Genomic DNA, 21,350 nt, shown 5'->3' with positions numbered 1-21,350 from the left:
GAATACAAATGCAGACCTTCTGGTGATATTTGTTTCTGCCCAGTGGAATTTTAGATGCTTGTATTGCATTCCATGAGGAAATATTTGCCTGCTTAAGGGCATCATTGAGGCACGTTGAGGTAATTACTGGTTTGTGCTGCTTTCTTTGGAGGTGGAATTGTCTTGTGTCCTTGTAAGAATTAGCAAAGGGAGGAACGAGCCAAGCAAATTCCTGGTCTGTATGTGTCTTGAGTAAATACAGAAAACTTAGTGAGGATTTTCTTGTTCAGCTCCCAGCTATCCTGTCATAGGATAAGTACTCCCAAGATCTGAGCTGTTTGTTCAGGTGATTTCATCACTTGGTATCTTTTGAGCCTTTCACTAAGTGGTATGAAACATAAAGGAGAAAAACAGATGTTTTGCTGAAATAGTTTTCAGAGAAGTAGTGCTGTCCTGTGGGTTTGTGATGGAGTTTGGTCACTATGCAAGTCTTGTGTTCTCAGTTTGGTTGTTTCTGTGTCTTAGCTCTCTGGTGGCATTGTGTACCTACCTGCTGTTTGGATGTAGTAGCAAGAGTATTTTTAAATGAGTCAGCATTAGACTTTTTATAGAAACAAGCTGTGCATCTCTTAGCCTCCAAAAGCCTTTTAACTTTGTGATTTTCAAAGAAGGTCAAAACATTCTATTCAGCCTCTTTGTTACATTTGCAGTTTCAGAAGCTGTTTCATCGATTGTGTTAGTTTCAGGCAATATTTACACTTTGCTATTGACTGTTTTCTAAGTATTGTGTGTAGGTGGATTCCATTTGCCCCCAGGGAAGAAGCTATCCTAGCTAAGGCTTTAATTAGCTGTTTCTTGGTTTTCATTGAAATTCTGGAAATTGAAAGTGTGAGAGCTCATCAGAATTGGTGCAATTTGGATGGGATCTGAGTCAGTGTTAACTAAAATCATCTCCAAATCTCAGCACAGGAAGGACAGGGAGCTGCTGGAGCCAGGCCAGAGCAGGGACACCAAGGGGATCACAGGGATGGAGCAGCTCTGCTGGGAGGAAAGGCTGAGGGAGTTGGGATTGTTCAGCCTGGAGAGGAGAAGGCTTTGGGGTGACCTCATTGTAGCCTTGCAGTGCCTGAAGGGAGCCCACGGGGAAGATGGAGAGAGACTCTTGACAATGGCCTGGAGTGACAGGACAAGGGGCAATGGCTTCCCACTGACAGAGAGTGGGTTTAGATTGGATATTGGGAAGAAATTTTTCCCTGTGAGGGTGGTGAGGCCCTGGCACAGGATGCCCAGAGAAGTTCTGGCTGCCCCATCCCTGGCAGTGTCCAAGGCCAGGCTGGATGGGGCTCTGAGCCACCTGGGATAGTGGGAGGTGTTCCTGCCCATGGCAGGGGCCTGGGACAGGATGAGCCTTAGAGTCATTTCCATTCCAGGCCATTCTGTGGTACTGTGAATTAGATTTGTAATGCCTTTAACAAAATGTTTGCAGTTTTGCAAACAACTATGTTTGGGGAGGAGGGGAACTTATAAAATTATGGCTAGATGTGATTGAAAGAAGAGCTTTGATAAAAACACAGAAAAAATGCCAAAATCATCAAAAGAACCAGACTTAGGCTGTCCTGTTCTGCTGATATATAACACTATTTTTTGGCCACTTGGCTTGAGGTCTGCCTTGACTGAGCAGGACTCTGAATGGTATCAGTACATCTTTACAACGTGTTGGTCTCGTGTGTTTGCAGCTCTCTGGCTTTGAACTGCAGTTGGACATCCCACATGTTCTTACAGTGCCTGGGACCTTTTCAAAGGGAATTTGGGGGGTTTGCTGGCCACTGCTCTAAATCAGGAGAGACAGTTCCACAGAAGTCTGAAAACAGAGTAACAGGCACAATGGGCTTTATTGCTGCTTTTCTCTATCTTGATTGTTTTCCTGTTTTTCCTGCTAATGGCAGCAAGATCTCAATCCTGCTTTTGATCTCTGAAGAAGTCTTTCCATTGATTTGGCTTGTGTTGAACACTTAATTTTAGGTAATGAGTCTGACAGTCCCCTACCAAAGTCAAGCAAACAAAAAAGTAAATAAATAATTGGTTGTTAAACTGTAAGTAAGGGTCTTTGAATAAAAGTGTTGACTTCCGTTTTGGTCTGACTCTGGGGTTAATGTGAGGACTTTATTAGGAAAATTTAAAAAAGAAAGGATTCCCTGCTTTGAACGTCTTGTGAAGAAAAAGCTTTGTTGTGTATATGAAGATTTCTCTCATTTCACTGTTCCAGTGCTTGGAGAGTCTGGTTATCTAGAATCACAGACTGGTTTAAGTTGGACGGCAGCTTAAAGATCATTTTGGTCTAAACCCCTGCCACAGGCAGGGATGCCACTAAGCTTTAGACATTTATTTTCATTTTGCTATACAAGGTATTTTTTAACTAGTCCATTATCTTCTTTGTTGTTAAAAACCTTTTTGTGGTTGGTTTCCTTTTTTTATTTGAGCTAGTAGATTTGACCAGTCATCTATTGCAGTAGCTTTTCCTTGTCTCCCATTCCATGCCTTGCATGTCACCCCCAAAAATACACCTTTTTCAGAGATTTCAAGTACTGACTGTTAGAGGTCATGTTTGTATAAGAGAACTTGGTTTTAATGTTTACATTAAAATTAATTATTTACGTTTCCATTGGTTTGAGATGGGAGGAGGTGGATTTAACAGTGACAGACCAGTCTTTGCCATAAGCTGAATGATAGAACTGGACAGTAAAGTGTTGCTTTTTTCTTGATTATTAGTGACCTTTGAAGTGTTGAATTGTATTGCCAATGACAAAGATTACGTTTTGTAGCAGATGAAGCAAGAACTTATTATATACTTTTATACTATCAAATAAATAAATAAATTTCAAAGACTTTAATGGCATTAATTGCATTTCCTGGTAGTTGATGATGAGTTGGCCCTTGTGTCTCCCAAGTGCTAATTAACCACCAGTCAGTGTCCAACCAGAGATTGTAATTAGTTCTGAAACTGCTGTGCCTTGATCACTTTCTGCAGGGTTTCTCCTAAGTTAAAGTCTCAAGAGAGACAAGTGCTGTGGCTTTACTTCCTGCTGTTTGGGAAGGAGGCAGTGGATTGCAATAGAGAAGTTAACTTTTCTCTTTCTCACATTTGCCTTACACTTGCACCTGTGCAAGGTCCAAGAGTACCTGGAATTTGCTGCACAGAGGGTTGATTAAATTTCCTTGGACAGAATGTGGTAAATCCAGCAAAAATCAGCTCAGTGTTTGTCTTCAATTGTCTCATGGGTAATTGCAAGGAAAGAAAAAGGAAGTTTGGCATCCCTTGACTATACAATGAAGTGAGAGATTAAAGTGCCACATGAAAAGAAATCTGTGGCTATATAATAGCAGTAGCTGCTGTAAACTGTATTTCTTTTGTTGGTAACCAAGGAATTGGGTTATTATAATCCAGATATTATTTCCTCACACACTCTGGGAGGGGAACACGATGGTACAGGACAGGGACATTGGATGAAGGACTGATGGAGGGTACTCCTCTTCCCCAAGGACAAATGCTTGTGCAGCAAGCTGGAAATCTGCAAGCTTTCAGGCCTGTCTTTGCTCTCTGCAGGTGCCATCTGTGACTGTTTTTTACAGCCATGAAACATGTAACAGCTGCACACTGTAGTATTTTATCTCTTATTAGCCACTGTGTGCTTTCAGTTAAAGACATTTGAAGTTCATTAGAGGGAAGCAATATGCAGACACAAGTTACCTGAAAGAAATTATTGCTTAACAAACTTACTGCTTTATTCTTATACTGAAATTGAGTTACTTTGAGGGTGTTTCAGCATAAACAAGAAAGCTACGTGTTGTTGTCCATTTTTTCCATATTTCACATACATTAATGAAGTTGTTTTCAAGACAATCTCAAAAGATCTCTTAAGGTATTGATGATAATATGTCTGTTTGGCCTTTGAGCACTTTGCCTCGTGTACAAAGGCAGAACCAAGAGGTGGGCTTTTGACGGCTCTCATGAGTGAAAATTGTTTGTCTTGGTGATGTCCATTCCTTGTGGATGAGCACTGGCATGGCCAAGGAGGAATTCACAGGTTCCTTTTATCCTCTCAGCAGTGTACTTTTATAGGCTGATGCATATTGCTGGACTCTTTGTGAGCTTCTGGCTCTTACAAATATGGATTTGATTGCTGACCCAGTTCAGTCAGAACTGTGGGGTGCCACATGGGCCAGACAGAAATGGAGCAGGCAGGGAGAATGGTACAGTTCAGAATTCTGCTTTCAAGTGTCAGTGGAGCTGTGTGCTTTGGAAACAGGGAAAAGATGAGTTTGTGGAATCAGATGGAAGGCTGCAGCAGTGCACTGTCTGCAAGGTGGCAGTCACAAAAGAGAGCACTGCAGGCCTTTGGAACAGGGACTGGATTTCTCTGTCACCTGCCAGGTTTTGCTGCTGCTGACTGCACTGTCCTAAATGCTTTGCTTTGTCCTGTGCAGTTCTAAGAAGTCTGGAATTGGGGTTATTAGCAGTGGCTTGTGACTCCTTGCCAAGAAAAGGGTAATTGAAGTTAACCTTTAGACCTTCTGGAAAATCACTGGTTTGGGTGAGAGCTGTCTTGTATTGAAAGGGTTATTTGGAAATGCAGAGAGATGCTGAATGTTCTGCCGATGTTACAGACAAAACTGAGTTGACACTGGATGTTTTTGCTGGCTTGGGTTAACCCTAAACTGAACCAGTTTGAATTTACAAACAGTGACTGTTTAATCCTGATATCTTAATTATTTTATGCTACTGATGTGGGCTCTGCAAACTAAGCTACCTCAGTGCTCATACAAAACCAGGCTAAATCATCACAAAAAGGGATGCTGTGTAAACAACCCAGAGAAGCAGAAAGGAGGGCTTGTACTTGAAAAGATAGCAGCAGTCTTTCATTATTTTCAAAAATAGAACAGACTCTCAAGAATTGCCTATAAATTGATATGATGTGGAAATGGAAATTGTCTGGCAGTGCCTAGAAAGTGGAGCATTGTTTACTCAAGAATTGTGGTATTGACTGTGAGCAAACTGGAGGGGCTGTTGGGTTCTGTCTGTACTGCAGATATAGGCTGCATGGTGAGCTACTGCTTTGCCACCTGTGCAGTCATTGTGCTGGCAGGGACACCTGCTCAGTGGTAAAGGAATCATAAACTCTTTCACTAGCTTGGGTTGGAAGGGACTTTAAAGCCCATCCTGTTCAAATCCCCCTGCTGTGGGCAGGGGTACCTTCCACTATCCCAGGTTTTTCAGAGCCCCGTCCAGCCTGGCCTTGGATAATTCCAGGGATGGGGCAACCACAGCTCCTCTGGAAAGGGAGATTTGGGTTTGTTTTTCATTAGTTCTACATGGTTTTAACTACACAAATGGAAATAAACCAGAATCTTATTCCATTATTTTTTACAGTTACTGTCAAATATCCTCAAGGAAAGAAGTGAAAACAAATGCCACGTCATTATACTTCTATTTTTGTGTGCTACCTCTTCTATGTTGCCTAAATACCTGGATGACTTGCCCAACTGCACTTTTTCAGAGATGTGCATGATAATGAAATACATGTTTGAACTTGAATCTCTCCTTTAAAATGCCTTCCTGTAGTTTAACCACTAGATTAATAACAAGTGCTAACCTCCAACCCAAACAGGTCAGTGGGTTTGTGAATACCCAGGCCTAAACCCGATTTCTGCTAAATGCTGCTTGACTGAATTACTCAGTCCCTTGCTCATTTTCTTTAAATATGCTTTCTCATACATGCTTTTCTGAGAACCAGTGCAAAACACTTAGTCATAGGTAGGTATGGCGAGAGTTTGTTGTGTTTGAAGAAGTAGTAGTCAAGTGTGAAATTGTGCAGGTAAGGCAGGAATGTAAAGTGAGGGAGCTGCACTCTTTAAATCAAAGGGTGGACTTGGGTTTGACTGTGAGTGAAAAAGAAGCTTTCAACAACAAAGCAAATTATTGCTATGGCTTTCTCTGTTCTGTTGAATAATTACCTTGTGAAGTAAGCCTGGCTCTGTGGAACCACAGCGGTGTGGACAGGGCAGTGTTTTGGGAGGGAATCCTCTGGTCAGCAGCTTGAAGCATCCTGCTTCCAGGGCTGCTGAAGGAAGCAGAGGAAAGCATTCCTCCTGCCAGTGAGTGTGACACCTCAGTGCCTCCTGTGTTGAAAAAAAACAAAGTGGTCTTGCTGACAAGAAGAAAAGCTCCTGGTTTCTGTACAATTCCCCCGGTGTTTTCCAGGTGCAGCTGCAGGGATGAGGGAGTAGAGTGGGACGTGCAGGTGAGTCTGTGAGTGAGCTCTGATGGTTCTCTGCTGTATCAGCACTCCCTTTTCATAAAAGCCCATGGAACCATTACTGTGGAGTAATGGTTCCATGGGCTTTTATCCCAGGGGTTGCAAAATAAAGTGTACATTTGGAGGAAGAGAAAGCAACGTGCTTTACCTGTGGATATTCTGCTCTGATGTCCTCTGAGCTCATGTGCCAGGGCTCTCTTGGCTGTGTTGTTTAAACAAAAAGAAAATAAATCAAGTATTTTTCTTCTCTTTTCTCAAGAACTGTAACTCTAAAGGCTTAGAAATGTATTAAATGAATTCAAAGCTCTTGTTCCTGGAAAGCAGATGCCCTTCTCATACTTAAAAGGAGACGAATGACAGGCAGAATTCCGGAGATCTCTGTTGAGACTTTTCTTTTACATCAAGCTGCTTTATAATTTTAATTTCACTCTTCTTGGTTTATGTGTCAACATGTTTTTTTGTAGCCCTTGTTTTTCAACACCACAGTAGAGCTTAAAGAACTAGGATGCAGTGTTGTGGGCAAATGAGTAGTTTAGAGCTGAATTTAAAGATAGGCAGTTTTTTTCTCTTCCTGAGAAGAGCTAAATAGCAATAACAAAGAAGCACCTTCTATTCTGGGATGTAAATGGGGATGCTTCTGCTAAGCCATACAGGATATGGGACTTAATGGTGCAGTAAAGTCTGGGCTGGACAAATCCATTCTCAATTCTATTTGAGGTGTTAATTTGGGAGTACATGTTTTTTATCAATAGGGTCAGAAAGAGCAGAAGAGTGAGCTGGCAGGAAGGAGAACTGCCTTTTCCCCCCCACTGGTGTGCCCCTAAATTTTCTTGTCAGCCTTACCTGTATTCTGTTTTCACACCTGATGTGAAGACACTGTCTTGCACCTGCAGAGCTTCATATCCCAGGCTTGTAAATGAGACTCCAAGACAGGACGCTGCCTGCAGTGACTGACTTGTGACAGGCACGCTCTCCTCTTGCTGGAAGCCAAACATCAATCCCAGCTTTATTTTTTACATAGGTTATTATATAACTGCTGAAGGATGACTTCTGATTAGCAGTGATGAGAAGATAATTGGGACCATCTGCCCCAGATGTGGTAAAAGGCCTCCCTAGCTGGCAGCACCTGATCCTCCTTACCACCCTGTCCAAAACAAACACACCTTTCATCACAACCTCAAGGCATCCACAAATCCATCTGTACTTTGGATTTGATGTTGTATCTTTCTAGGCTGTGGCCACAAGGCTAATAATTCATAGTGGTGTAGGCTTCAAGTGATATCTGCAGTCTTTCAGAGTTGTCATTGCCTTGGTAGGAACAGAAGCTAATATCTTGTATCTCCCATCACCCACAAGAACTGACTGAAATGTTCTGACCTTGTTAACATTACAGATGTGTCTCCTTGGAGATAATGATTCAAACTTTCTAAGCTCTGTAATTTTTTTCTTCTTTGTGGCTAATTGTTACTTAATTTAACAAAAACAGAAAGGGATGTAATTTCAAATATTTCCTGCTTTTAATCAAGAATGCTCCTTTCCTGTATTTAAAAATGCAAACACCACCCTCCCCACTCCTCCCCCTCCCCCCCCCCCCCAAAAAAAACCCCCAACCCCGCTCTAAGTTTTGAAAAGTGAATTTCACACCTTTTTAAATGTTCTTTCTCTGTAAGGTCTTTGTCAGTGTCATAAGCAAGCTGCTTTGTGTTTCCTGAACTTCACTTAAACTGAGGGTTGCTTTTGCTCCTTCTGTTTAAATGAAGTTGTGGAACAGTTTTGGTCATCCAGTAAGCTGTAGACCAGCTGTGAAGAAAATAAAACATGATTTAAGGTAAAAAGATTTGTTACCATGCCAATCTTGTTTTCTTTCCATGTCAGTGGAAGGGTCACAGTTGCTTTAGAAATGTGTGACTGCAAGAGACCACCGGAGTTGGAGAGTAATTTCTTGTTCTTCCCAATCCTCCTGCACTGAAGACTATTGACTAATAAATGTTCAGTCAAAGAAATTTTGGGAAAAGCCTTCATGGGAACAGATCATCAAAACAGGAAGTTTGCATTTCCAGCAGTCTCTCAGGTGTATGTTCAGTTTGGTGAAAGAATGAGCCTGGTTGGGTTTGGGTTTAGCGTTCTTCTCCCTTCTTTCAGAGGAGTGGGAAATCTTTCCACCTGCTGGAAAGGGAGTTTCCCACCTACAAGAGGTAAAAATCTTGCTACTCTGTTTCCTCCCTCCCACTGAGTTCCCTGCATGTGGGGAAGTCCTTTTTTGTGGCATCTCTTAAGAGAAACTCTTCCTTTGAGCTACTTGTGGCATTTGCATGTGTGCATCTGCTCAGAGCCTTGTGGGAACAGACTTTTAATGCCTCTCTTATTTTACCTACTTCAGTTAATTATGTTTTCTTTGTAATTTTTCGTTTTTTGAGACAGTATGCCAGCAAACCTAGGTAGCAATTTATGCTGTATCCCTGCTAAGATTCAGCTAGGCTGGACTCCTTTCTTGTTGGTTTGACTGACTTCTCACTATGCCTGTATCTCTTTGCATTTTATGTGAGGATCTCCTTCTACAAATACAAACTGCAACTGGGGCTGCAGTGTGAGAACAAAGACCACTTTAGTATTTTCCTTCGGACTTTCATAAAATAAAATACATAAAATATCTCCATGAAAATGTCTGGATTGATGAAGGGAAGAGGGGGGGGAAAAAGCCTTTTCATCCAGCAGTGGCTTGATTAATGGATTTATTGTTTGTACAGATTCTGTCAGGAAGCCATATGGCTTGAGGAAAACAAAGAGGAAGTGGCTGATGTTGGGAATCTGATTTAATAGGGGTCTCTAAGGACAGAATGTGGCTCTTACCCTTACTCCTTCCCACTCAGTTAGCAGACTGGTCTGAGAGGAGCTTTAGGGTTTCAATAGAGCTGCAGATAATACTGCTCTGTTGGAGTGGAAGTGTCAGTCCCTGCTGCTGACCACTCCACTCTCAGGTTCAGAATTCACTCTTCTCTGTATAAAGTGTCCTGGGGTAATTAACAAACAGTGGTAATTGAAATGTTTACTATTTGTGTATTGGCAGTTGCTCAGTTTGCAATAGATGGAGACAACTTTTAGCATCTCAAAGGTGAGTTTTCATAGTTTAGGATGAGGTGATTATTTCGCTCTTATCTCTCCTTCCCTCAGCAAAATTCAAGCATCTGTCCCTCTGGATTTACTAATTCACCATCTGTATGCTAAGACCAGATTTATTTTCCTAATCTAACATGTGTAAGGGGGGATTGGTAAGTAACTGGGGCTCAAGCCCTGGTGATTTAACCTGATGTGTTGTGTTAGATAAATGTTCTGCATTTTCTATGACTGATTGACTCTACTTAGGACTATGTGGTGAATAAACCTGAGTAGAGAACTTAAAGGAGTGTTCTCTAATGGAACTGCAATTAAGTACTTTAAGGAGAATTAATAAGCATATCTTCCTTCTGTTAAATTACAGCTTCTCAGCTGAGAGACAAACTCACCAGAAATTATTCTGTTCATTTCAGAGCTAGAGTAAAAGACTCATGTGAACTGTTAGTAAATGTTAGTGGGTCTGCAGAGTGGAAAGCCCAAAACATCACAAAAACATACTGTGGCAACCCAGAAATTTAATTAATATCAGTTTATGAATCAATACTGCATATTCAGTCAGTTATGGTGAAAATCATATGTGCCTGAGACTTTTGGAGCTCCTGAGTGTCCTGTTGTGGAGTTTTGGGGTATAATGAGAGATGCAATTACTTCTATAGAGCTTGGATGCATGGTGTACATGGTTTAGTATTTTACAGACCTCCCTTCTTTCCAGATCTTTAAGAGGTTTTTGTTGTTTTCTAAACTTTTATGATATTCTTATGCTGGAGTTTGTACTTATCACATCTTTCCATCAGATAGATATTAGGAGACAAACATTCTATCTGGACAAAATTCAGTGTCTGACAATGGTGCTAGGGGAGATACTGAAATACCAGTGGAACGTTTTCCTGATTTAGAGCTGTATTTCCATGCTGCACTCTATAAAGTTCCCATATAGAGTTACACATAATAGATATATTCCTTTAAAACATAACTCAGAAAATCTTTGGTTGTGAAGGCTTAAAAATAACCACATCTCACATGTTCTCCTTAGCTGTGCCGTAATATTAGGCAACGTCTGTCACAATGATGCTGTTCAACGTTGTAGTAAGCATCCCTTCCAAGCTGATTATTAGTCTTAATCAGCAGTTTGGGATTTGTTACCTTTTGCCCAGTTTGTTTGGCTGTTTGTGCATGCATTGCTCGTGATTCACTGCTGTGAGGGAGTCAGGGTGTGCAGCTCCAGAGCACTTGGAGGGTTATACACTGGAAGTGCTCCAGTCTGAGGATTATTTTCCTTAAAAAGAAAATTGGGAAAGAAGATTATTTCACAATCTCCTATATTTACAATTTACCAGTGGTAGATGCTCGTGACTACCTAATACAGTGCTTAGGGGGTTTTTTGGGTTTTTTTTTCCTAATGTTCTGGAAAGCTGTTGAAATGTTGTTTACCACATTTAGTTATTTGTAGCAGGAACATGTCACACCAGGTATAAGAAGCAGCAAATTAAGAACAGTATTCCAAGTTTCTTTTGAATTAACTTTTCAAAAATAAAATACTGCTTGTAGGTACCAGGCTGTTGTAGATCTATAGGTGCCAGGTGAACATGGTCTTTTTCCAAAACATTAAAGGAAAAAGGGGGAATAGAACTTCATCCTCAAGAAGTTTGTTTCACTAATGTATATAACACTATTTCTTTTTTTCCTTCTAGGAACTGCCCTCATCAGCAGAGTGAACACTGATGCCTGGAGTAGCAGATTGTGCATAAGCAGACATCTCTGTCTTTATCTGCAGGTAAGAAGTTAGCACCAAAACCCTCCAAGAAAGAGTTTCCCTGCTCTCTTCTAAAAGCACTTGGACATAAAGCATTCCGAAAACTCAAAAACTTAGAGTCGCAGAATGGCCTGGGTTGGAAGGGACCTTAAAGATCATCTCCTTCCACCTCTTTCTGTGAGCAGGGACACCTTCCACTAGGCCAGGTTTGTCAGAGCCCCATCCAGCCTGGCCTGAACACTTCCAGGGATGGGGCAGCTTCATAAGTTCATCACTCCCCCTTTTTTCCTGATATGAGTAATTTGAGCAAGATCCCAGTTCTCCTGCTCTGTGCAATGTTTTCTCTAACCAGGTGTGTTCTGGGCAGACTTGCTGAGTTTCTCTCTCCTGTGGTGGTATGATCTCCATGGATATTCACCTTCCTGCTGTATAAGAGGGAGGCCCACAGCTAACCTGTCACTGGGGAGTGTGAAATGAGAGGAGGCTTTTGTCCTTGGCTCCTCTGCTTGTCCAATGATCCTGGGCAGCAGATCGTCACTTGAGAAAGAATTTCTTTACTGAAAGGTTTGTTAAGCATTGGAATGGGCTGCCTAGGGAGGAAGAGTCACCATCCTTGGAGGTGTTCAAGAAACAACTGGTGTTTCTTCTTTGGTTTGGGTGACAAGGTGGTGTTTGGTCAACGATTGGACTCCGTGATATTGGAGATCTTTTCCAACCTTAATGACTCTTTGATTCACTGTAAGGAGTTGTCCCCAGCTTGACCAGTCAGACATTGCCAAAAATCAAAAAAAGTTGTTAGGAAAAGTAAACAGTAGCAGATGATGTTTTTCCTGACAACATGATGAATCCTTGATACAGGAAAAATATCAGAACTTAGACTAAAATACATACTTTCAGATTATGCATTGGTTTATTTTTCATGGTTTGATTTTGGTTTTTTTTAAGTCCCCTGTTTTATGATGTAGATGAGGCTGGTGAAGAAAGTGAGAAAAACTGAGAATGCAGCTTCTTCTCAGGCTTGTCACCATTTACAGGCCTTGTTTAAAGCTGATTTGCCTTTTGTGCACACATCAGCTTCTCAGTGATAGACTTTCATAGCAGTCACACCACCTCTTCATTTCTGTGTGTATATTGCCATTTTACCACTCCTATTGCAAATACAGTATTTATAGCAGTATTTTGTTGATAACTGAAGCAGCTGAGGGACCAATAGAACTAAATAAATTAAAATGCCTTATTCATTTAATGCAATGACAGCTTGTCCCATGCTCTGTGTATCGGAAGTACAGATAAGGATAAAGGTAAAACAGCTTTGTCTTACTACAGGAAAAGCTGAAGCAAAGCAGTATTGGATGGATACTTTCATTATCCTTAATACAGGGTAGAACTAGTTGCAATATCAATGCACATATAGAAAATGCACTCTGTCTGGTGAAGAGGAGCTTTGCTGAAGGGTGGTACAGGTATGTGGACGCATCTGTCCATATGTACAGCATCCAAAATGCTCTGTGGGCTAGAGTCTGCCTTCAGACTTAAGTTGCCTCATTTGAGAGGTGGTTTGGGTTATTCATTAAAGCACTTTCAGCCCTACATTCTAGGCATGCTACGTGTCTCTTTAATGCACATCAGTGGATTGTTTCTAAAGCAAACATTTCCAGAGCATTAATTGCTGCCTTCAGCCAACATGTTCTTGCTAAAGGGGTGTGATGGTTTGTGTGGGGGTGGTACCAGCCGTGAGGACAGTCCTGCTACTCAACCAGCACACAGAATTTAGACAGACACTGGTCTCTTATTTTTCTCAGGTGACATAGAATTTAGACAGACACTGGTCTCTTATTTTTCTCAGAGCACATAGACATATGTATGTTAACCTGGAGCTCCAGGAAGCTTGGAATGTAGTGGTGTTGAGCCAGGTTTTCTTCTGCCAAGTTGAAATATTTAAGAATTTGTTGTTGACTCTGTTTTGAATAAATTCCTTTCGGTAGAGCGAGTTTGTGGCTGGCTGCCAGGTGACTGCAGTGTCACTCCTTTATTTGTCACTTTGAAACAAGTCATGTGAGTTACTGTCCCTGAATGATTTTATTGTATGAGAGCAGAAGGTATTTGCCTGCTGGAATTCATCAGGATGGTGCCTGCCCTTCCTCACATGGGGAGAGTTACTTATTTACCTTTGCTTGTTTTGAATAAACCAGTTTGGTTTTTTGCCTTAAGCATCACTAATGTAATTTGTTGTTGTTACATGACTTTATTTTGCTGTCTGTTTTTGGGCACAAGACAGAGTCAGCTTGTAGTATGAGTTTTACTAAAACTTTTTTTTTCCCCAGCTGAAATCATGGAGTAATAATAGATTTTTGTACTTTTAAGAAAAAAAAGTAGATCCACTTTTATTCACTGTTAATTAAAAAAATAATGAAGAAAAGGAATAGAACTTACTCACTCTGGCAGCACAAGTGGACACCAAATCAGAGGAGTTAACTTTGGGAAATATTTTTCCTTCAGTATTGAAACTTTAAATATGAAAAGTTGACAAAAATAGATACAACTTTTTCTTTGAAGTTCAGAGTAGGTCTAATGATGCTTTAAAGTGAATTAACTCACACAAAGTCTTAAATACAGTTGACAAAAAAGTTGTTTTAAGACTCACTTCAGAAATTTTCACTCGCAGAATGCTGCTTCATGTTTTTCTGTATAGTGATATTCCATTTTCTGGTATGTTTGATGAACAACAAAACCAGACTTTGTTGGTTTGTGAGCACTGACACAATTTGTATCTTCCAGCTGTTTTGTGGCCTGTGTTTGTCGTGATTTAGATGTCTTTGACCTACCTGAGCTGGGCAGATACTTCTGCTGGCTGGGCTAAAAAGCCTGTGTGCTCCTTTCCAGAACCGTGGAAGCAGAGTGCAATTCCTTTTTCATCCGAGAGCCCCAGGTCATGAATCAGAAAGTACTCCATTCATTGAGCTCATGATTTTCTGCCCGTCACCTTTGATTGGTATCTACTGACAGGCATTAATAGGTGGGAGAAGTTCCTGGGTGCTCTCTGAGAGGATCTCTGGCTCAGGGAGAGTTTTGCTCTGACGTGCTGGTGAGTTCTGGCTGAGGTGAGGAATGCTCTCAAGGGAAAAGTGCTGCCTCTCATGTTCTCATTGCTTCTCCTGCCTATCTCAGCTTTGCTGGATGCACACCTTTCTCTGGCTGCCTGGGCACTGAGTCACTACAGGAAAAAAAGTTTTCTTTGACTGTGGTATTGCTGGGATCCTTGAGTTTTGCTGCATTCTTTGCATTACAAGAGATACTTTTCATCTCTCATCTCTCTTCCCCACTCCAGAGCCTCACACTGCACAAAGTGTCTCTTGTTTCTTGCTGTCTGTGTTGCACTTGTTCAGACTGGTGGGGTGGCAGACCTGAAATTGAAGATACCATGGCATGTGCATCCATTTCTTTCCTCTTCCTCACTTGGTCACATTTTTATTACGTGCGGTTTCTTGCTTTCTCATTTCAGGCTTCTTTTCCTTTACTTTACAGTCCTGTGTAAATCTGTTCTTACACAAAACTTGGATCTTATATCCACATCTGAATGGTTTCTTTGCATCTGAAACAGCAGTACTTCAAGTATTTGAAATGCATTTCAAGTTGAATACTTTGAAAGTGTTTCTGAAGAAATACAGTGGTCTGATAGTTGGAAAAAAAATTTCTTCCAGTGATTTTTCAGAGTTGGGATTCATCTTGTGCTTGCCAGCTGAGGGCAAGCTGAAAATGGAATGTAAATGGAGACAGGATGTCTGGAAAGGACAGAAGTATTGATAATAAATGGTTGGGGGGGTGGTGTGTGGAAATGCCTCTTACATGAAGAGACAGTAGTCCCTAGCTTGTCTGCTTCAAAAATATTTGCTTTTTGAGATGTGAGTTGCTGCATCCAAGCCCTGGGTGTTGCAGGCAAACCATTTCCTCCCTTTTTTTCATTAATTTATCAAGCTTTGGCAAGGTTTGCATCCTCTCACTTGCTGTAGAACAGTGGGAAAAACAGAATTATGCAATTCCTGTGGACTCTAAAGTTAAAATAATTTGGGTTTTATTAATTTATCGATCACTAGGGAATTCTGCAATATTCTAATCTTCGTAGTAGCAAAATGGGGAAGACCTCACCTCATAGGTGTTTAATGATTCACTGTCATTAAACATTTCAGAGGAAAAATGTGCTTATTACCCAACTCAAAAGTTTTTCCATTTAATTTACTGCAGTGTAAACATCAAATTGTAGTTTTTCCCAGTCTGCAACTGCAAAGATAGTACTGTTTTTTGCACTAATTACAATGCACATTAGTCATTTCTCTCTCTGGCAGGAAAGAAACTCAGCTTTTGAAGGCATGTCATTGTGATACAATCTCTTCTCTTTGGTCCATGTAGATTTGGCAGTTCTGCAGACTGCTTCCTGTAAAGGATAGTTGCACAATGTTTAAATATGAGAATTTCTGGGCTTTAAAGAAATAAAGGTTTATGTTTTGAATTGTAGTTGTTAGGGAAACAGGCTTTAGTATTTGATATCTTGGAGTGAGGAAGAAAACATAGTGGCTAAATGAAGTCAAATGCATCTCATTTGTCAGATTGCAAAAATCTTACAAATACCTGCAAGTTAATATTCAGGTCATTCATAACTAAATAGAAAGAGAAATGTGAATGCCTGGCTTACCTCACTTGGTAAGCCTGACTTTGTACTTTTATAAATAAGAATTTTATAAAGAATAATATAAGATTTCTTTAATATAACCTTTCTTAGGTCTGAGGAAAGTCATGTAGTTGGAGTTTATTTTAAATGTTATGTTTTGGATGATTTTATGATTTAAAGCTTTAAATTTTGCGCAGTTTTAGGTGTTTATTTGCTTACTATCTTATGATTAGCAGAAACTTTCTGTAGGCACTTCCCATTGAGTTCTTTCCAGGATTTAGATTGCTTGCTAGGTAATTTTGGTTAATAAGCCATTCTGGCCTCCTGATGTTACCTGATATTGTACAATTCCATAGCTGCATATCAATAAAGATTAGAAATCCCATCAGCCACGTCTTATTTAAAAGAAAACTGGCCAGGCTCTTTTTGTTGAGCTCCCTCACAGAGTTCTAAATCCTTAACCCTGTCAATTATTCAGTGATGCCAGTGGCTCTCCAGACTGCACAGCCTCTCTGTTTCTGTGGAGAAACAGAATCCACAGATACTGCAGCGATTTAAGTTAGAAAGACCAGGGGAAGCTAAAAATGTCCTAATCAGATCTCTTGGTTTTGATTTGTTTTTTTTTTTTTTTCTGCTTCCAGAGAGAAATGCAAGCTCGACTTTGTCCTTCATAAGCAGTGTGATGATAACCCAGAGAATTCATCACAGCTATTCACACAGCAGTGCTGAGATGCTGTTTTGTTTAACTTGGACTCTATGTCAGGAAGGCTTCAGGAAGAATTTCTTCATTGAAAGGGTGGTCAGGCATTGGAGGGGACTGCCCAGGGAGGTGGCAGAGTCACCATCTCTGGAGATCTTTAAGAAAATACTGGATGTGGCACCTAGTTGACAAGGTAGTGTTCAGTCAGAGGTTGGACTTGATCTTGGAGATCTTTTCCAGTGTTAATAATTCTGTGTTCTTCAGTACCAGTGTCTGGCATCCCAGGCATCTTGTAAGCTCAGAAAAAATGGTGAAGATCCCCTGTGATAGGCGGAATGATGATACAATTCCTTCTGGAGGGATGAGCATACTTCCAGAAGGTCTTGATTAGTTGCCCATCATCTGGGTGCTTTGCAGGAACTTTTTAAAGCAGAACTGTGCTTGTCTTGGCCTCTCTGAAAGGCAGCAGAACCCCAAAGCAAGGTGCACCCTGCCCAGGGTGTGGAGGTAAATAGAGTAAGCACAATCAGCCCAAAAAGCAGGAGGGTCTCACCTTCTGATCCACTGTGTTTTGGTAGGTGCTCTGCAGAAATGGGTTAAGGGACAGCATGAAGGAGGATAAAGAGATTTACCCAGTAACTTGGTGGAGTTGCACTTCCACATGTGTGTCTGAGGTTACTCTGGTGAGAGAGAGATAAAGAGTTCCTGGGTAAACTGAGCAAAAAGTGAATAAGAAGGGCAGAGATCACTGTGGAAGGACTTCCTGAGGGAAAATAAGTTGATCAAGTGAAGAAAGGGGAGGGCTGCTTTGCCCTGCCTGCATTTGGCAAGTCTGCTGACTCCAGAAATCTGTCCTGACATCCTTGTGCTGGGCAAATGGACACGGTGGGGTTGCTGAGGGTGCAGTGGGGAGGAGGATGTAGCCATTAGGAGCTGAGATGAAAGCCTGTGACTGCATGGCCAGCAGTGAAAGGCTCCATCTTAGAAAGTGCAAAATGAAGATGCTGTCTCAAAACACAGAGGGAAATCAAGACATGGGAAGTTGAGCTGCTTTAAAAATTGTTGCCATGGTGAAAGAAGGCAGGAGCAGGAAAAAGAAAATTTATTTCTCCCTTGTCATATTGAATTTGACCTAACATCTATTTTCCATTTGCATTGCTGGCTGACTTCTGTTAATTGTTGTCAGTTTTTTGGCAGAGAATCATGTTTTTCCTAAAGAGCTCTTTGCTGGGTCTTTCTATGAATGTGATAAGTGACCATTATTGGACTTCCAAGGGGAAGTGTACTTATTATGATGTTCATATCTGCACTCCTCGCTCCTCCCAGTGAGTTTTGGAGTGTAGGTGAGTTTCAGCAACATTTATAGAGAATTAGTGGTTAGAAAGTACAAAGTTTGTAACAGTTTCCCTAAAATTATCAGCTGAATAGGGAATCTAAGCATCCTCATCTCCTGAAGTGGAATTTGGTTCTGTGTCCATTCTGTGCAGTGTGGCCTGTTGGCCAAAGTGGTGAAGGCTTCTCTTGGAGCTGCCTGTGGCATTGCCATAGAACTGTGGGAATTCAGACTGAAAACTTGGGGATTTCAAACTGAAAGAGGGGGAAATTAGGTGAGATATATAGAAAAAATTGTTCCTGGTGAGGCCCTGGCACAGGTTGCCCAGAGAAACTGTGGTTGCCCCATCCCTGGAAGTGTCCAAGGCCAGGCTGGATGGGGCTTGGAGCAACCTGGGGTAGTAGAAGGAGTCCCTGCTCACGGGAGGGGGATGGAAATGAGATGGACTTTTTCCACCCTAACATGTTCCATGATTCCATGAATTAAGTAATGCGCTTTGAGTATTTCAGCCCATAAGCTATTGCTATGTGTTACGATTACCTCAGATTTTGCTCTAATAAAATTGCCAATTGTCAAGAGAGGGGAAATACTTAAGTGATCCAGCTGAGTCCTATAAATGGAGAATAGAAGAAGCAAAAAAGTTCTTTTGTGCCTGGGGAAATATGGAAGTAAGCAGAGCCAAGTGTAAATTTTAGAAAGTGATGGGTTCCCCCCACTCATTTATCTTGCTTAACTGTTTCAAGACTCCTCATAGTAATAAGTTCTGTTCTGTCTTGCAGAGTTTTTTAGGTTGCCAGGAGAGCAACTTGAAATTTCTTAGGTAATGTTTAATGAATATTGTAGCTGCTTACTGAATAAAGCTTTGAGATTATAATTTCTTGGAACAGTTATGTTGCTTAAGCTGAAAGTGCCTCACCTTGTTTGTTTCAGAAATTGCATTTGATTGTAGTGAGATTTCAGTAGTTGTGTCATGCCATGGCTTTAAACCATGTGTTTAACTAAATTTTAAGACTTCTATTAATTCAAATTTAAGTAGATTTCAGTTGCAGGATGTATTTTATTTCCTGTATCCTTCAGTGCAAACTTGAGAGGGGAGGCATGGGCTTATCTGTATGCAAGGTTCACCACAATATAGAGGAAGAAAGTGTTGTGTTTTGGCTCCATATCCCATATGTGGGAAGTGTAACAAGTTTGTTGTATTTTTTTTTTCTGGAATTTGCCCTCAGCTCACATTTGGGATGCAGGGAACACTTCTCTGACAGCTGAGACTCAGGGTGGCTGTAGTCAAATGACAAAGCAAATGCTGGCTTTGAGTGAAGTGTAAAGAACAGATTCAGCCCTACAAAACCAAGGGCTAATGCAGGTTTTGCCAAAAGGGAGCAGATGAGCTCATTGCCTCATTAGTGTAAATATTGGCAATTACACATGAATGTCTTTAGTCCCTCAGCTGGGTGTGGGTGTTCGCGGACAAGCCGTGAAGGGAGAAGGGAAAGGTTGAATGGGTGGAGCTGGGTCTTCCTCTGAACCAGTTTGGAGAATGACCTATTTTGTCTCCTTTGAAGCTAGGGCATCTTGAGGTCTAAGGCAACTTTGAAGTAAGGTGTATGTTTATTGTAGTTTTTGTATAAATATTTCCCCTGCAATGAACCAGCTTGCTTACTTCTCTGCTCTTTGTTTTGTTTCACTCCCACACGCTATTTAGACCATATTAGAGAGGTACAGATGTGACTTCCACCTAATACTGCTGTTTATTAATAAAGTGGTGTGTAATAAAGTTTTTTTCTCAAATGCACTATATATTTGATACTAATGAGGAACAAATACTTACACAGCTTTGGAAGACATTACAGTGCAGTAAATGTCTGCCTGTTAACTGAGATGATGAATCAGGAGATATTTATTTAATGCACATATCTTTTCTGAGCTGTTTGTCACAGCATTTATATGCAGTGCAGGCTCCTTGGCTAACATATCTGGAAAAAGATATTCCTCTGCCACAGAATAAATCCATCCCAGCTGCTGTCTGAACCTCTGCTGTGCTGCCACCAGCTATCCTGCTGGATCCAGGCCAGAGCAGGGACACCAAGGGGATCAGAGGCATGGAGCAGCTCTGCTGGGAGGAAAGGCTGAGGGAATTGGGATTGTTCAGCCTGGAGAAGAGAAGGCTTTGGGGTGACCTCATTGTGGCCTTGCAGTGCCTGCAGGGAGCCCACAGGAAAAGATGAAAATCCCCTTTACAAGGGCCTGGAGTGACAGGACAAGGGGAAATGGCTTCACACTTACAGAGAGCAAGTTTAGATTGGATATGAGGAATAAATTCTTCCCTGTGAGCCATGGTTGCCCAGAGAAGCTGTGGCTACCCCATGCCTGGTCCAAGGCCAGATTGGATGGGGTTCAGAGTACCTGGGATAGTGGAAGTTGTCCCTGCCCATGGCAGGGGTTGGAACTGGGTGGGCTTTAAGGTCCCTTTGAACTCAGACTATTGTGTAATTCTATAATCCAGCCCTTCCTAGAACAGTGGTTGCCTGTGAGGCTTTCTAGGATGAATCCACTCAATCCTGCCTCTCTAGGATTGTGATGTTTCATACTGGCAATATTGTTGGTTAGTAGCTAAACTAGAGAATAGGGAAAAGGAGTGCTGTATGTAAAATGAAGGTGGTACTTCAGTCCTAACCCTGAAACAGATTCAGGGTTGGGATTTAGTGAGTAAGCCTGCTTGAATTGAATTCATGCTTGTATCACAGTAAATCCTGTCTCAAGAGCTGAAAGAAGTGCTGCATCCGATATTGTTTTGATTTGCTGCTACATATCCTAAGTATAATGTTCTTAAGTTTTAAATGTTTAAATTTCTGCTTTAGAAACTCTCTGACTGGAATCTAATAGAAGCAAGGATCCTTGAAACTCTGACTTGAGTGGTGTCACCATTTCCAAAACACCCTTGGGTTTTTATGCCACAGTCCATGTGGAGTTCAGATGCTTTTTATATCTATTCTTAGGGAAAGGAGAGTATTAATTTCAGAGTTGTTGTTTTTCCTGTTGAATAAATTCAAGTGCAATAGTGTGAAGCTTACTGTTAAAAATGCTAGGTTATGCACTCAGCAGTGACCAAATACAAAGGAACTTTAGTAAGCCATCTGTTTCCTTGGCTTACCTGCTGGCTTGTTTCCTTTCCAATATTTTGTGGGGATTTGAAAATATTTTGCAGCACAGTTGGGTCAAGCCTGGTAGCTCCAAAGATACAAAGTGTTACAGACGGTGATGGGAGTACTATCACTCCATCCATCAATCTGTGTTTGTGACAGCTGGTTGGAACTCACTTTTCTGTGGAGGCCATGAGAATTTTAGACACAGTTAATAATCATGAAGGTTTGTAGCTATGTCATCACCTGTATCCCAGGTTGGATGAATGTTTTGTGCAGCATTGCAGTTAAATCTTTACTAAACTGTGTCTCTGGTTTCTTCAAATTGTCACATGTCATTTAGATTAAAAC

General features: G+C 41.2%; 1 protein-coding gene across 4 annotated transcripts in view; it reads left to right on the top strand.

The window, feature by feature from the left end:
• RASSF8 (Ras association domain family member 8) overlaps positions 1–21,350 on the top strand; it is a 73,351-nt gene that overhangs the window by 25,226 nt on the left and 26,775 nt on the right. For 3 of the 4 annotated variants that reach the window (XM_030238266.2, XM_030238268.2, XM_030238267.2), the window contains exon 2: positions 11,099–11,181. The gene's annotated coding sequence lies outside the window, so the exon portion shown is untranslated. Of the gene's footprint in view, positions 1–11,098; positions 11,182–14,227; positions 14,246–21,350 lie in introns of those variants that run through there. The other variant, XM_050986196.1, reaches the window with a different exon arrangement.

Source organism: Serinus canaria, chromosome 1A (assembly GCF_022539315.1).
Source record: "Serinus canaria isolate serCan28SL12 chromosome 1A, serCan2020, whole genome shotgun sequence".
In the NCBI taxonomy this organism is placed as follows: Eukaryota; Metazoa; Chordata; class Aves; order Passeriformes; family Fringillidae; genus Serinus; species Serinus canaria.
The sequence above is the reverse complement of the archived record's forward strand: the minus strand, read 5'-3'. Positions and strand labels throughout refer to the sequence as shown.